General features: G+C 40.9%; 1 protein-coding gene across 3 annotated transcripts in view; it reads left to right on the forward strand.

Annotated features, from left to right (window-relative positions):
- Window positions 1–1,295: 1,295 nt before the first annotated feature.
- TEX10 (testis expressed 10) overlaps window positions 1,296–12,823 on the forward strand; it is a 66,267-nt gene continuing 54,739 nt past the window's right edge. For all 3 annotated transcript variants that reach the window (XM_020995536.2, XM_020995537.2, XM_078152659.1), the window contains exon 1: window positions 1,296–1,488. The gene's annotated coding sequence lies outside the window, so the exon portion shown is untranslated. The remainder of the gene's footprint in view (window positions 1,489–12,823) is intronic.

Below are 12,823 nucleotides of genomic sequence, written 5' to 3' on the forward strand. Positions count from 1 at the left end.
ACTTGTATGTAAATCCTGCTTCAGATTCTTTTTACTAGCTCTGTGACCACATTTAGAAAGCAGTTTCTCAAAGCCACGTATAACATGGAGGTAACAATTATCGCACAACAAACTTTAGGATCGTAGCATGTATTTAGATCTGGAAGGGATCTTAGAGGTCAGCTAGCCCAACTCTTTCATTTTACAGGAAACTGAGAACCAGCTGTCCAAGATCATACAGCAAGTAAGTGGCAGAGTTGGGAAGGGAACTCAACTCCTTCGTCTTCAAATCCAGTGCTATCTAAATGGGAGTTTTTATGTTACCCCTTGGCTCAAAAAACCTTCATTATTTCTGTATTATCTCCAGAATATAGGATAATAAAGCTACTAGCCCCGGGTGACCACTACTTTATCTTGTGTCCACCCACCCTCCACCAAACCCAACCACACGTTTTTCCTGGAAAACCCGCCAGGCTTTCCTGCCTGAAGTGACCTTTCCAGATACTTCTTTCCCCTCTCTCTGCCTGGACATTGCTTGCAGATCCTTCCAGGTCCAGACCTTCTCCTCCACCAGACTGTCCTAAATGTCCCAACTTCAGCTTTTCTCGGCTCCTATAGAAATCCATTCCTTCCTTGACAGCCTTGCTTAGGAGACCTCTCTTCCATAAAATCTGTCCTAATTAATCCCCCCCCCAACTAGAAATGATCCCTTCTGGCCTAAATCCGTTGTTTCTCAGTTCGATCTCTTCTATGAATCGATTTCATTCTTTGTCACATAAATGGGATGTATGGGATGTCTGCTGTTGTCTCTTCCACCTCCCCCAGAATGAAAGCTCCCTGAGGGCAGGAATTGGGCCATATAAAAATCTCTGTGTGCCTGGCAACTACCACAGTGCCCTCGGCATGAAGTAGGGGCTTAAATTTATGTTTGCTTTCTTATATTTGTTAAATTGCTTAAAATATTTACTCAAGAATGCATGAACGAATGCATGCGAAATCGCTTTACAGCCGCAGTGTAAGGTGTTCCTCTTTCAGCCCCACTCTGTTCACAGCCTTGGAGAGTCTTCTCTTTCATACTTTGGCCGGGAGCAGGAGAGGGCTGGGTAAACTGGCCTCTGAGCGAAGTCAAAGCACAAGAGGGATGGAAGAGCCCTAGCTCAGAAGCTCCGGGTGCAGACTGGCCCGATCTGCCACAACGGCCCCAGTCCTCGGAGGCACTGCCCCCTGGGGGCGGGGCTCCCGGCGCCCCGCCCCTTGCCCCGGCGCGCGCCGCGAACGTCACGTGGGGGTGCACCCTGCGTGGGGCGGGGGCAGGGGAACCGGATTTCCGGGCGGGGGAAAGCTACGCGGAGGCCGCGTGAGGAATAGGCGATTTGAAAACACGCTCTCTGCTAGGGCAGAAGAAAAGGCGGCGTTGAGTGCGGCGAGTTCGGGGGGGGGAGTAGTGGCTCTAATCGACGTCTCTCCTTGCCCGGGTTGGGCCCTGCACACCCCACATCAGAGTCCCAGGTTAGAGGCCTGAGGCCGGGGCGGGGGGATGCGGGGGAGAGCCAGTGCTAGCGGCGCGTGAGTCCCGGCGCGGGGCCCCGGCCCGTCCGAGCCCGTGCACAGTCCCGCGCGCGGAGGGTGCGGGAGGCCAGAGGTCTGCGACCTGAGGACCGGCTGACCCGGAGCAGGGCGAGGAGCGAGCCTGGGGCCCGCCGGACTGGCCTGGGGGGCCTGCCTACCGGCTGGGCCGGCGGGGCAGGGGCAGGGCGGGGCGTCCGCTGCTCCCCAGAGCTCCGAATTCTGGTGCTAGCGGCGGTGGGGAGGGGGAGCCTACCTGCGCCCGTGACTGGGGGTGGGGGCCGGCCTAGCGAAGGCCTAGCCTGCGATACTCTTCCCCTCCCCCTCCCCCTCCCCATTCCCGCCTACTGCCTAGTCTGTGGCCTAGGCTAGGCCGAGGAGCAGAGCGGGAACTGTCTGGGTAAATTGCACGGAGGAAGTGGTCCCACTGCCCACCCTTAAATGAATGCACCGACCGAGGAGCAGTTGCGGTCCCTTGCGTCTGGTGCTTTGACATGGAAGGTACCAGATTCATAAATTAAGAATTTAATTAAATTTCATTCCATATAGCCGCGATTTGCAGGTATCAGTGGCTTCGTTTGCTGTGCCGCGGAAGACCAGCATGCATCACTGACCCTCCACTCTTAATTGAGTTGTAGGTGGTTGGGAGAGGCCTTGGGAATTCAAAGCACCAATACTAGAAGAGTCTGGGGCCCCTCCCTTACTTTTGCTGTATTTCAGTGCTTTCCCTGAGATTACTTCCAGTTCATTGGATCTCTGTTTTGCTTGTTCATAGTTGTTTCCACGTTTGTCTTCTGTATTGTACTGTGAGCTCCGTGAGAGCAAGGACTGTTTTTGCCTCTTTTTGTATCCCCAGAGAAAAGCACACATGCTTAATAAATGCCAGTTGACCAGCTGAAGTTCACATTTGTTCACTTTGTGCTTGTGTGCTCAGTGCTGGAAGTAAGACTGTTATCCTGAGGAGGGGAGGGAGGGAATTGAAAATACAAGGAAAAATACATAAGACATATAGATTGTTTACTTCCCAGTGACTCAGCTGTGGTGAGGTTAGAGAAAAGGAAAAATTAAAGATGTGTGAAACACGAAGGCAAGGGATAAGCTTAGAGACTGGGCTTACAATTTTATTATTATAGTGAGCTCCCAGGTTAGGAAATTACTCTGTCATGCCAGGTAGGGTCCTCTTCAGCAACTTTCGGGCTTTTGAGAGTTAGTAAGCACTGAGACGTTAAGTGTGACTTGCTCACAGTCATAAAACTAGTCTCTGCAACCCCATATGCAACCTGCTTTAAGAAGCACTGAAGGGATCACAAGTGGAAAAAGTTTAAGAAGTCCTGGCCAAATGTTTGTTGAATTTTGAACTGAATAGAAGAGAAATAAAATTTGTGAAGACCTTGAAGTGAAGAAACTCCAACTAGAGATATTAATCATGGCTGTTTGGAGGACTTCACACTGCTTTAAGGGTTATGTTTTATGTATATTCGACACTCAAGTATTCATTCACTAAGCACTTACAATGGGCCTAAGATGATTCTTTTTTTTTTTTTAGGCAATTGGGTTTAAGTGACTTGGCCATAATTAATTTTTGTCTTTCTCCAGTGCCTGTTAACGTGTGGCACCTTGTAGGTGCTTAAATGCTTGTTGAATGTGCCATAACATCTATGGAGAGAAGAATTGGAACTCAGGAAATTCCTTTGAAGCTCTATTTCATATGCTCATAAGACATTACAAAGCAGTAGAGTAATAAAAGCAAGTGTTTATACAATGTTCTTTACAAATATTTCATTTTATCCTCACAACTGTGGGAGTTAGGTGCTATTTTTATTTCCATTTTACAGGGAACTGATGCCAGATAGCTTATGTGACTTGCTTAAGATCACACACTAAGTTTGTAAGGCAAGATTTGAACTCAGATGTTTCTGACTCTATCCACTGTGCAATCTTAACTGCTTGGGAATTAGCAATACTTTGAAAATTTTGTACTTTATGTAACAAAATCATGAACTTATGACTTGTGTTTTGTTCTTAAAAGTAACTTCATTTTTCAGTTCAGTGATGGTCAGTCTTCTAGTCAGCTCTCCATTATTTGTGCTTGTGGAGGTGAAATGTTAGTGTGGATTATAAAAATGATGGATAATTTGACCAGGGCTCTCTAGCTGGGTGAATCCTGGAGACAAATTACATAAGAGGCAAGACAGCCTAGGAAATGGGTAGTGAATTCTGCCTTTTTTGTTTAGCATTTGATACATGTTCTTTTAGTGAAGCCTTTTGTATTTGTCTTACGTTCTAAAATAAAATTGCTTGGAAGGCAAACATCAGAAATTATGGACAGCAGTTTTGTATGAATAATGTCTTACCTTTGATGTATATAATGTATGTATACAGCTTATCTTAAATAATATTTGTAATATGAACTGAAGATGTAAGGTTTTTTTTTAACATATGTTTTTAAAACTTTGGGTTACAAATTTTCTCTCTTCCTCCCTCCCCACCCACCCTCATTGAAAAGGCAAGCATCTCTATACGGGTTACAGATGTGTAGTCATGCAAAACACTTCCATAGTAGTCCTGTTGTGAAAAACTAAGTATATTTCCCTTCATCCTGTCCTACCCCCCATCTATTCTATTTTCTCTTTTGACCCTGTCCCTCCTCAGAAGTGTTTGTTTTTGATTATCCCCTCCCCCAGTCTGCCCTCCCCTCTTATCAACCCCCTGCTCTCTTGTCCCCTTCCCCCCTTATTTTCCTGTAGGGTAAGATAGATTTCCATACCCCATTGTGTATGTTATTCCTTCCTTAAGCTAAATCCCATGAGAATAAGATTCACTCGTTCCCTCTCACTTTCCCCCATTTCCCTTCTACTGAAAAAGCCTTTTCTTGTCTGTTTCATGTGAGATAATTTACCCCATTCTACTTCTCCCTTTCTCCTTCTCCCAGTATAATCCTCTCACCCCTTAAATTTTATTTTCCAGATATCACCCCTTCATCTTCAACTCACCCTGTGCCCTCTATCTATCTATCTATATATACATACATACATATAGTTTTTTTCCCTCCCACTAACCTAGTACTGACAAAGGACTCATGAGTTACAAATATCGTATTTTCCTGCAGGAATGTGAACAGTTCAATCTTAATAAGTCTCTTATGATTTCTCTTTCCTGTTTACCTTGAAGATGTAAGTTTTACTGAGTTTTAAAGGGTATCAGAACATTTAGAAATACAACCACTTCTCTTCTCAGACAGGAATATTCAGGGTTCTATTTCCATAGGTGTGGTGATTAAGGGATGAAAGGAGAAAAAAAATATCTATTTGTAACTTTAGAGGGGCAGCTAGGTGGCACAGTGGATAAAGTGCCAGGCCTGGTATCAGGAAGACCTGAGTTTAAATCTGGCCTCAGACACATACTAGCTATGTGACCCTGGGCAAGTCACTTAACCCTGTTTGCTTCAATTTACTCATCTCTACTGGAGAAGGAAATGGCAAACTACTCCAGTGTCTTTGCCAAGAAAACCCTAACTGGGGTTACAAAGAGTTGGATGTGACTGAAAAATGACTGACCAACTTCAGAGAGAAAGCATGGAAAACCAGGCTTGAAACCCTTAACTATATATTCCTTATATTTTATTGGTCATTAAGTCTTTTCTATTCCTTAACAGTACCTTTCATAGCTATTCCTTCTCTGTTTTCATTGCTGCCATTCTGATCCAGATCTATCTATGACTCCTAGGTTGTGACATGTTTTTATTTATATATGTGTGTGTGTGTGTATACACACATGTTTATATGTATGTATGTATATGTGTGTATATGTATATGTAGCATTTTTAAAAATTTTGAGTTCCAGATTTCTCTCCCTTCCACACCATCCCTTACCCATTGAGAAGGTGAGCAATATGATACCCATTGTACATGTGAAGTCATGTAAAACATTTCCATATTAGCCATGTTTTTTAAAAAAAAAGGCAAGAAAAAGAAAGAAAAAATATGCATCAGTCTACACTTGGTTGATTAGTTCCTTCTTTGAAGGTAGATACATTTTTCATCATGAGTCCTTTGGAATTATCTTGGATTATTGTATTAATCAGAGTAGCTAGACTTTTCACAGTTGATCATTGTAACAGTATTGTTACTATGTACGGTGTTCTCCTGGTTCTGCTCATTTCACCTTGCATCAGTTCATCTAAGTCTTCCCGAAATTTTCTGAAACCATCCTGCTTGTCTTTTCTTATAGAACAGTAGTCATTCCATCATAATTATATACCACAACTTAATCAGCCATTCCCCTATTGATGGGATCCTCTCAGTTTCTGATTCTTTGCCATCACGAAAAGAGCTGCTATAAATATTTTTTATTCATAGATGTCTTTTTTCTTTCATCTCTTTCGGATGCAGACTTAGTAGTGGTACTGCTGGGTCAAAGAGTATGCACAATTTTATAAGTCTTTGGGGCATAGTTACAAATTGTTCTCCAGAATGGAAATTGGATCAGTTCTTAACTCAGCTATAAGTATAATAGCCTCCTAACTGCTTTTCCAGATTCTAGTCTTGTCCTCTCCACTCACCCTTTCTTCTTTCCCAGTCTATATTTTCTTAAATACTACCTATACTGTGTTACTGTTTGTCTGCTCAAGAACATGCAGTGACTTTTGTCTGTCACATGAAGTCTTAAATTCACCAACATTTAGGGCCCTCTGTAATTTGACCTCATCCTACCTATCATAACTTTTTTTTTTGGCTCTACTCCAGCTTAAATTACTTGTTCTGTTTAGATCTTTTACTTTCTTCATGTCCATGCTTATATGGGATTCTTGCCTGGAATTCCCTACTTCTATGCCTAGAGACCTAGCCCCAGTCTTCTGAAACTTTTCTAGTTGAGATGATCTTTGAGTTCCCTGAGGACATTTGTCTCCTATTTCTTTGTATTTCCTCAATTCAATTTAGAATTATCTGGGGGGGGGGCAGCTAGGTGGTGCATTGGATACAGTACTGGGCCTGAAGTCAGGAGTACCTGAGTCCAAATCTGGCCTCAGATCAAACACTTAACACTTACTAACTGTGTGACTCTGGGCAAGTCACTTAACCCTAATTGCCTTAAAAAAATAGAATCATTTTAGGCCCATTGTAAGTGCTTAGTGAATGAATACTTGAGTATCGAATAGGCATAAAACATAACTCTTAAAGCAGTGTGAAGTCCTCCAAATAGCCATGATTAATATCTCTAGTTGGAGCTTCTTCACTTCAAGGTCTTCATAAATTTTATTTCTCTACTATTCAGTTCAAATTTCAACAAACATTTGGCCAAGGCTTCTTAAACTTTTTCCACTTGTGACCTCTTCAGTGCTTCTTAAACTGGGTTGCATATGGGGTTGCAACCCACAGTTTAAGAAGTGCTGATTGAGGTCTTCTGCCTTTAAAACATTGATGTTTACAGAATTTGGTGCTCTTTTTTCATCTCAATAACATCACTAATGCAAAAGGTGTGAAGTTGCTATCTTCTTCCTCTACCCCTGTTGGTTTTAATTTTATTAAGTCTGGGATTTTTTTATTCTAGGGAAGAAAAGACTTGGGAGGTATGACTGTTGTCTTCATATACTTGAAGGCTGTAATTTTGAGGACTGAATTGGGAACAATGGATGGTACTTAGAAGGAAGCAGATTTAGCCTCATTGTAAAGGAAGAAATCTGTGACAATCAGGAGCTGTCCAACAGTGGATTTGATCATCTCTAGGGCTAAAGAGTTATTTTACAAGATCTTCACAAGGGTGCTAAATGATTGATTGTCTGACATGTTATAGATAGGATTTATGTTTCAGATTGCTACCTGAGCTAGAATAACCTCAGAGATTCTAAGATTCTGTTTCTATAAGGATGTACTCTGTGTGTGTTCCTACCTGATCTGAACTCCACTGCCTTAAATCCTGGAAGTAACATAGTGTGAAGATTCTTGACATTCTGTCACTAGTAATTGGTTTCTTAGGATCAAAGACTTCTGAAGCTGAGCCTCTAATGGGATAGTGTGTGTATGTGTGTGTGTGTGTGTGTGTGTGTGTGTGTGTGTGTGTGTGTGTGTAAGAGAAGTCATAGTGAAGCAGGTTTTAGTCCAACATGAGGAAGTACCTTTTAGCAAGAGCATCTGAAGATGGAATGGGTTACCTTATTAGGGATAGTGTTGTATTTAAGCAGAGGGTCAGTTGTTTTAATTATGGAGAGAATTCTTATGTGCAGTTGGAGTAGATTATTTGGGGATTCCTAAATCAAATGATGCTGATGTCATATTTGAGGGTTGGGAGAATGGGATAACCTTAAAATAATGAAACTTTTTCTTCTGTGGATTTCAGTGAGCTCTGAAAAAATAACTTAAAGAGAAACTTCAAAATTGTTTTGAGCAAAAGCCCCATCATTAGAATAAATGCATACTCATCCAAATAATTCCTATTACTCTGTAGCTATATCTTGTAAATAGAATTTTTAAAAAACCCATCATTAATAAGTGGAGTATGATAGTGTCAATATACTAGTTTCAAGGTATTAGATAGTATTAGTACATTGTGCTTGATTTTTGTTTTCCTTTATTCTAAGACTTGATATTGTTTTATTTGAAAAAGTTAATCACTAGATTCACATATATCAAATATTGATAAGGTAGTTATGTACGATGTTAGTTCCAAGCCATCTTATGGCCCAAGTAACTTAATATAGTGAAAACAATGTACATTGGGTTTAGATTTAGAAGACCTAGATTTTAGTCTTAGCTGAGTCCTACTGCTCATTTTGGAAACATCATTTGAGCTAGATGATCTTTCCAACTTTTTATCTCTACTGTGTGATGTGATATCTAAGTAATAGTCCATCGCTGGGGATAGTGAACCAAAGGAACGGCACATTTCAAAGAGGACCTGACCAGCCCTTTTAGGACTTGCCATTACCTTAAAATGATATTGGTAACATGTTAAAGTACAGCCTCTTTAAGCACTGTAATCTGATCCATTGCACAGAATCAGTGGTGTGAGTCCTGGGACTACAGTTATATATAACCTTTATATGAAAAAGGTTGTATCCTAAGACATGACATCCTGTATTAAGTATTAATGGAATTCTGGCTTACACCCCCCCCCCCCCCAGTTTGTAAGAGGTATTTGCTTTTTTATTATTTTACAAGCCCTTGGGGCAGTTAGGTGGTTCAGTGGATAGAGTACCAGCCCTGGAGTCTGGAGGACCTGAGTCAAAATCTATCCTCAGATACTAGCTCTGTGACCATGGCAAGTCACTTAACCCTGTTTGCTACAGTTCCTCATCTATAAAATGAGCTGGAGAAGGAATTGGCAAACCACTCCAGTATCTTTGCCAAGAAAACCCCACAATGGGATCCTGAAGAGTTGGACATGACTGAAAAGACTGAACAACAACAATGCAAGCCCCTAATAATAGTCTCTGGTTTTGAAGAGAAGATTTGGGGCCAGTGTTAATTCTTTATAAATCTTGTTTCTGTTATGTACAATGTACTCCTTATAACTACTGTGTAAATTTAAAGTTGTCATTGGCTATTTTTTCCTCCTTGATAGTAATTTATTTTTTCCAATTACATGTAAAGATAGTTTTCAACATTCATTTTTGTAGACTTTTGAGTTCCAAATTTTTCTCTTTCCCTCCTCCCTCCCCAAGACAGCAAGCAATCTGATATAGGCTATATATGTACAATCATGTTAAACATATACTCACGTTAGTTGTATTGTGAAAGAATAATTGGAACACAAGGGAAAAACCATGAGAAAGAAAAAAAAAAGAAAAAAAGTGAAAATAGTTTGCTTCAATCTACATTCAGACTCCATAGTTCTTTCTCTGGATGTGGTTAGCATTGTCTTTTTTTTTCTTTTTTTTCCCCCACAGTAACAGCAATATATGTATTTTTAAAATTAATTTATTTTTAGTTTTCAACGTTCACTTCCACAAGATTTTGAGTTCCAAATTTTCTCCCCTTCTCATCTCTCCCCCACTCCAAGATGACATGCATTCTGAATACCCCTTCCCCTAATCTGCCCTCCCTTCTATCTTTCCCCACCTTCTCTTATCCCCTTCCCCTTCAATTTTCCTATAAGGCAGGATAGATTTCTATGCCCCATTGTCTGTGTATCTTATTTCCCAGTTGCATGTGAAAACAATTTTTTTTTTAACATGTGTTTTTAAAACTTTGGGTTCCCAATTTTCTCCCTTCCTCCCTCCCCACCCACCCTCATTGAAAAGGCAAGCAACTCAATCTAGGTTATACATATGTAGTCATGCAAAATACTTCCACAGTAGTCATGTTGTGGAAAACTAAGTATATTTCCCTTCATCCTATCCTGCCCCCCATTCTATTCTTTCTTTTGACCCTGTCCCTTCTCAGAAGTGTTTGCTTCTGATTATCCTCTCCTCTGCATTATCCACCTGCTCTTTTATCCCCTTCTCCCCCTATTTTCCTGTAGGGTAAGGTAGATTTCCATACCCAATTGAGTGTGTATGTTATTCCCTCCTTAAGCCAAATTCTATGAGAATAAGATTTCACTCATTCCCTCTCACCTTCCCCCATTTCCCCTCCACTGTATAAACCTTTTCTTGTCAGTTTTATGTGAGATAATTTACCCCATTCTACCTTTCCCTTTCTCCTTTTCCCAGTATAATCCTCTCTCACCCCTTAATTTTATTTTCCAGTTACCACCTTTTCATCTTCAACTCACCCTGTGCCCATTATCTATCTATCTACATACAATTTTTTCCCTCCCACTACCCAAATACTGACAGAGGTCTCATGAGTTACAAATATCATCATTCCATGCAGGAATGTAAGCAGTTCAACCTTGATAAGTCCCTTATGATTTCTCTTTTTTGTTTATGTCTTCATCTTTCTCTTGAGTCTTGTATTTGAAAGTGAAATTTTCTCTTCAGCTCTTATCTTTTCATCAAGAATGCTTGAACGTCCTCTATTTCACTGAATTTCCATTTTTCCCCCTGAAGGATTATACTCAGTTTTGCTGGGTAGGTGATTCTTAGTTGTAATCCTATTTCCTTTGACCTCAGGAATATTGTATTCCAAGCCCTCTGGTCCCTTAATGTAGAAGCTGCTAAATCTTGTGTTATCCTGATTGTGTTTCCACAATACTTGAACTGTTTCTTTCTCGCTGCTTGCAATATTTTTTCCTTGACCTGGGAACTCTGGAATTTGGGTATAATATTCCTAGGAGTTTTCTTTTGGGGATCTATTTCAGGAGGTGATCAGTGGATTCTTTCAATTTCTATTTTACCTTCTATTTCTAGAATACCAGGGCAGTTTTCCTTGATAATTTCTTGAAAGATGATGTCTAGGCTCTTTTTTTGATCATGGCTTTCAAATAGTCCAGTAATCTTTAAATTCTCTCTCCTGGATCCATTTTCCAGGTCAGTTGTTTTTCCAGTGAGGTATTTCATGTTGTCTTCTATTTTTTCTTTTTTTCTTTTTTTTTTTTTTTAGTGAGGCCATTGGGGTTAAGTGACTTGCCCAGGGTCATACAACTAGTAAGTATTTTTTTCATTCTTTTGGTTTCTCATAAAGTCACTAGCTTCCAATTGCTCCATTCTAATTTTTAAGGAAGTATTTTCTTCAGTAAGCTTTTGGATTTTCCATTTTCCTTTTCCATTTGGCCAGCTTTACTGTTTAAGGCATTCTTCTCATTGGCGTTTTAGACCTCTTTTGCCATTTGGGTTAGGCTATTTTTTAAGGTGTTATTTTTTTTTAGTATTTTTTTGGGTCTCCTTTAACAAGCTGTTGACTTGTTTTTCATGATTTTCTTGTGTTACTCTCATTTTTCTTCCCAGTTTTTCCTCTACTTCTTTTACTTGCTTCTCAAAATCCTTTTTGAGCTCTTCCGTGCCCTGGGACTGACATATTTTTCATGGAGGCGTTGGATGTAGGAGCTTTGACTTTGTTGTCTTCTTCTGGTTGTGTGTTTTGATCTTCTTTGTCACCAAAGAAAGATTCTGTGGTCTGACTTTTTTCCTGCAGTTTGCTCATTTCCCCAGACACTTACTTGAGTTTTAAACTCTTTGTTAAGGTAGGGGTCTGCTTCCAGTGTGGAGAATGTACTGTCCCAGGCTTCAGGGGTTTTGTGCAGCTGTTTTCAGAGATTCTTCTAGGGACCTGTAAATTTTCAGTTCTTCCAAGGTGATATGATATAAGGGGTGAGGTGTTTACTCCTTTCCTGGCTCTGGTCTATGAGTGAGCACATTACTCTTTTCTGCCTTGGAACTATGAGGATTGTCTCTGCATCAATACCACAAGCTCCACCATGCCAGTGCTGCTCCTCACCCCAGAAGCACCTCCTAGAACTGACTGTGACCCAGATCCAAGCATGGGCAAAGCAAGAGAATCCTGCACCAGCAAAGAGATCCTGGCAATCCTCTTCTGATCAGCCACTCAATTCCCCCTCAGTCTGTGGGACAGAAACTGTGGAAGCAGCTGCTGTCCCGGGTCACAGTGGTCGCAGACTTTTCCTGCTGACCTTCTAAGTTGTCTTTGGCCTTTTTGGTTGAGAAGTCTGGAAACTGCCACAGCTGCCTATGATTCAATCCTCTGAGGGCTGCACCAGGTTCACTGAAGCCTGTTTTGCCTATATGCCCACGCTGAACTGCATTCCTCTCCCTGCTGGCACAGTAGAACTTTCTCTTTGACCATGCAGGTTGCCTTGGGCTGTAAATTTGTTTCACTCTGTCTTTTTGTGGGTTCTGCTGCTTTAGAATTTGTTTAGAGCCATTTTTTATAGGTATTTGGATGGGTTTGGGGGAGAGCTGAAGCAAGTCACTATTTTTACTCCACCATCTTCCAGTAACAGGTGGTTAGCATTTTCTATCACAAATCTTTGGAATTATCTTTGATGGTTGTGTTGCTGAGAAGAGCTAAGTCTTATCATAGTTAATCATCATACAGTGTGAGGTTGTTGTGTACATTGTTCTCCTTGGTTCTGCTCATTTCACTCAGCATCAATTCATGTAAGTCTTTCCAGGTTTTTCTGAAATCTGCCTGCTCATCATTTCTTATAGAACAATAGTATTCCATTACATTCGTATACTTACTACTTGTTCAGCCATTCCTCACTTGATGGGCATCCCCTCAATTTCTAATTCTTTGCTACCATAGAAGGAGCTGCTGTAAATATTTTTGTACATGTAGGTCCTTTTCCCTATGATCTCTTGTAGTGGTATTGCTGGATCAAATGGCATTGGTTATTAATTTTTTCTAAAAATCTAGAGCTATTCTATTTCTTTTGAGAA

The sequence above is a fragment of the Phascolarctos cinereus genome, unplaced genomic scaffold, assembly GCF_003287225.1.
Source record: "Phascolarctos cinereus isolate Bilbo 61053 unplaced genomic scaffold, phaCin_HiC Scaffold_4;HRSCAF=312, whole genome shotgun sequence".
Taxonomy (NCBI): Eukaryota; Metazoa; Chordata; class Mammalia; order Diprotodontia; family Phascolarctidae; genus Phascolarctos; species Phascolarctos cinereus.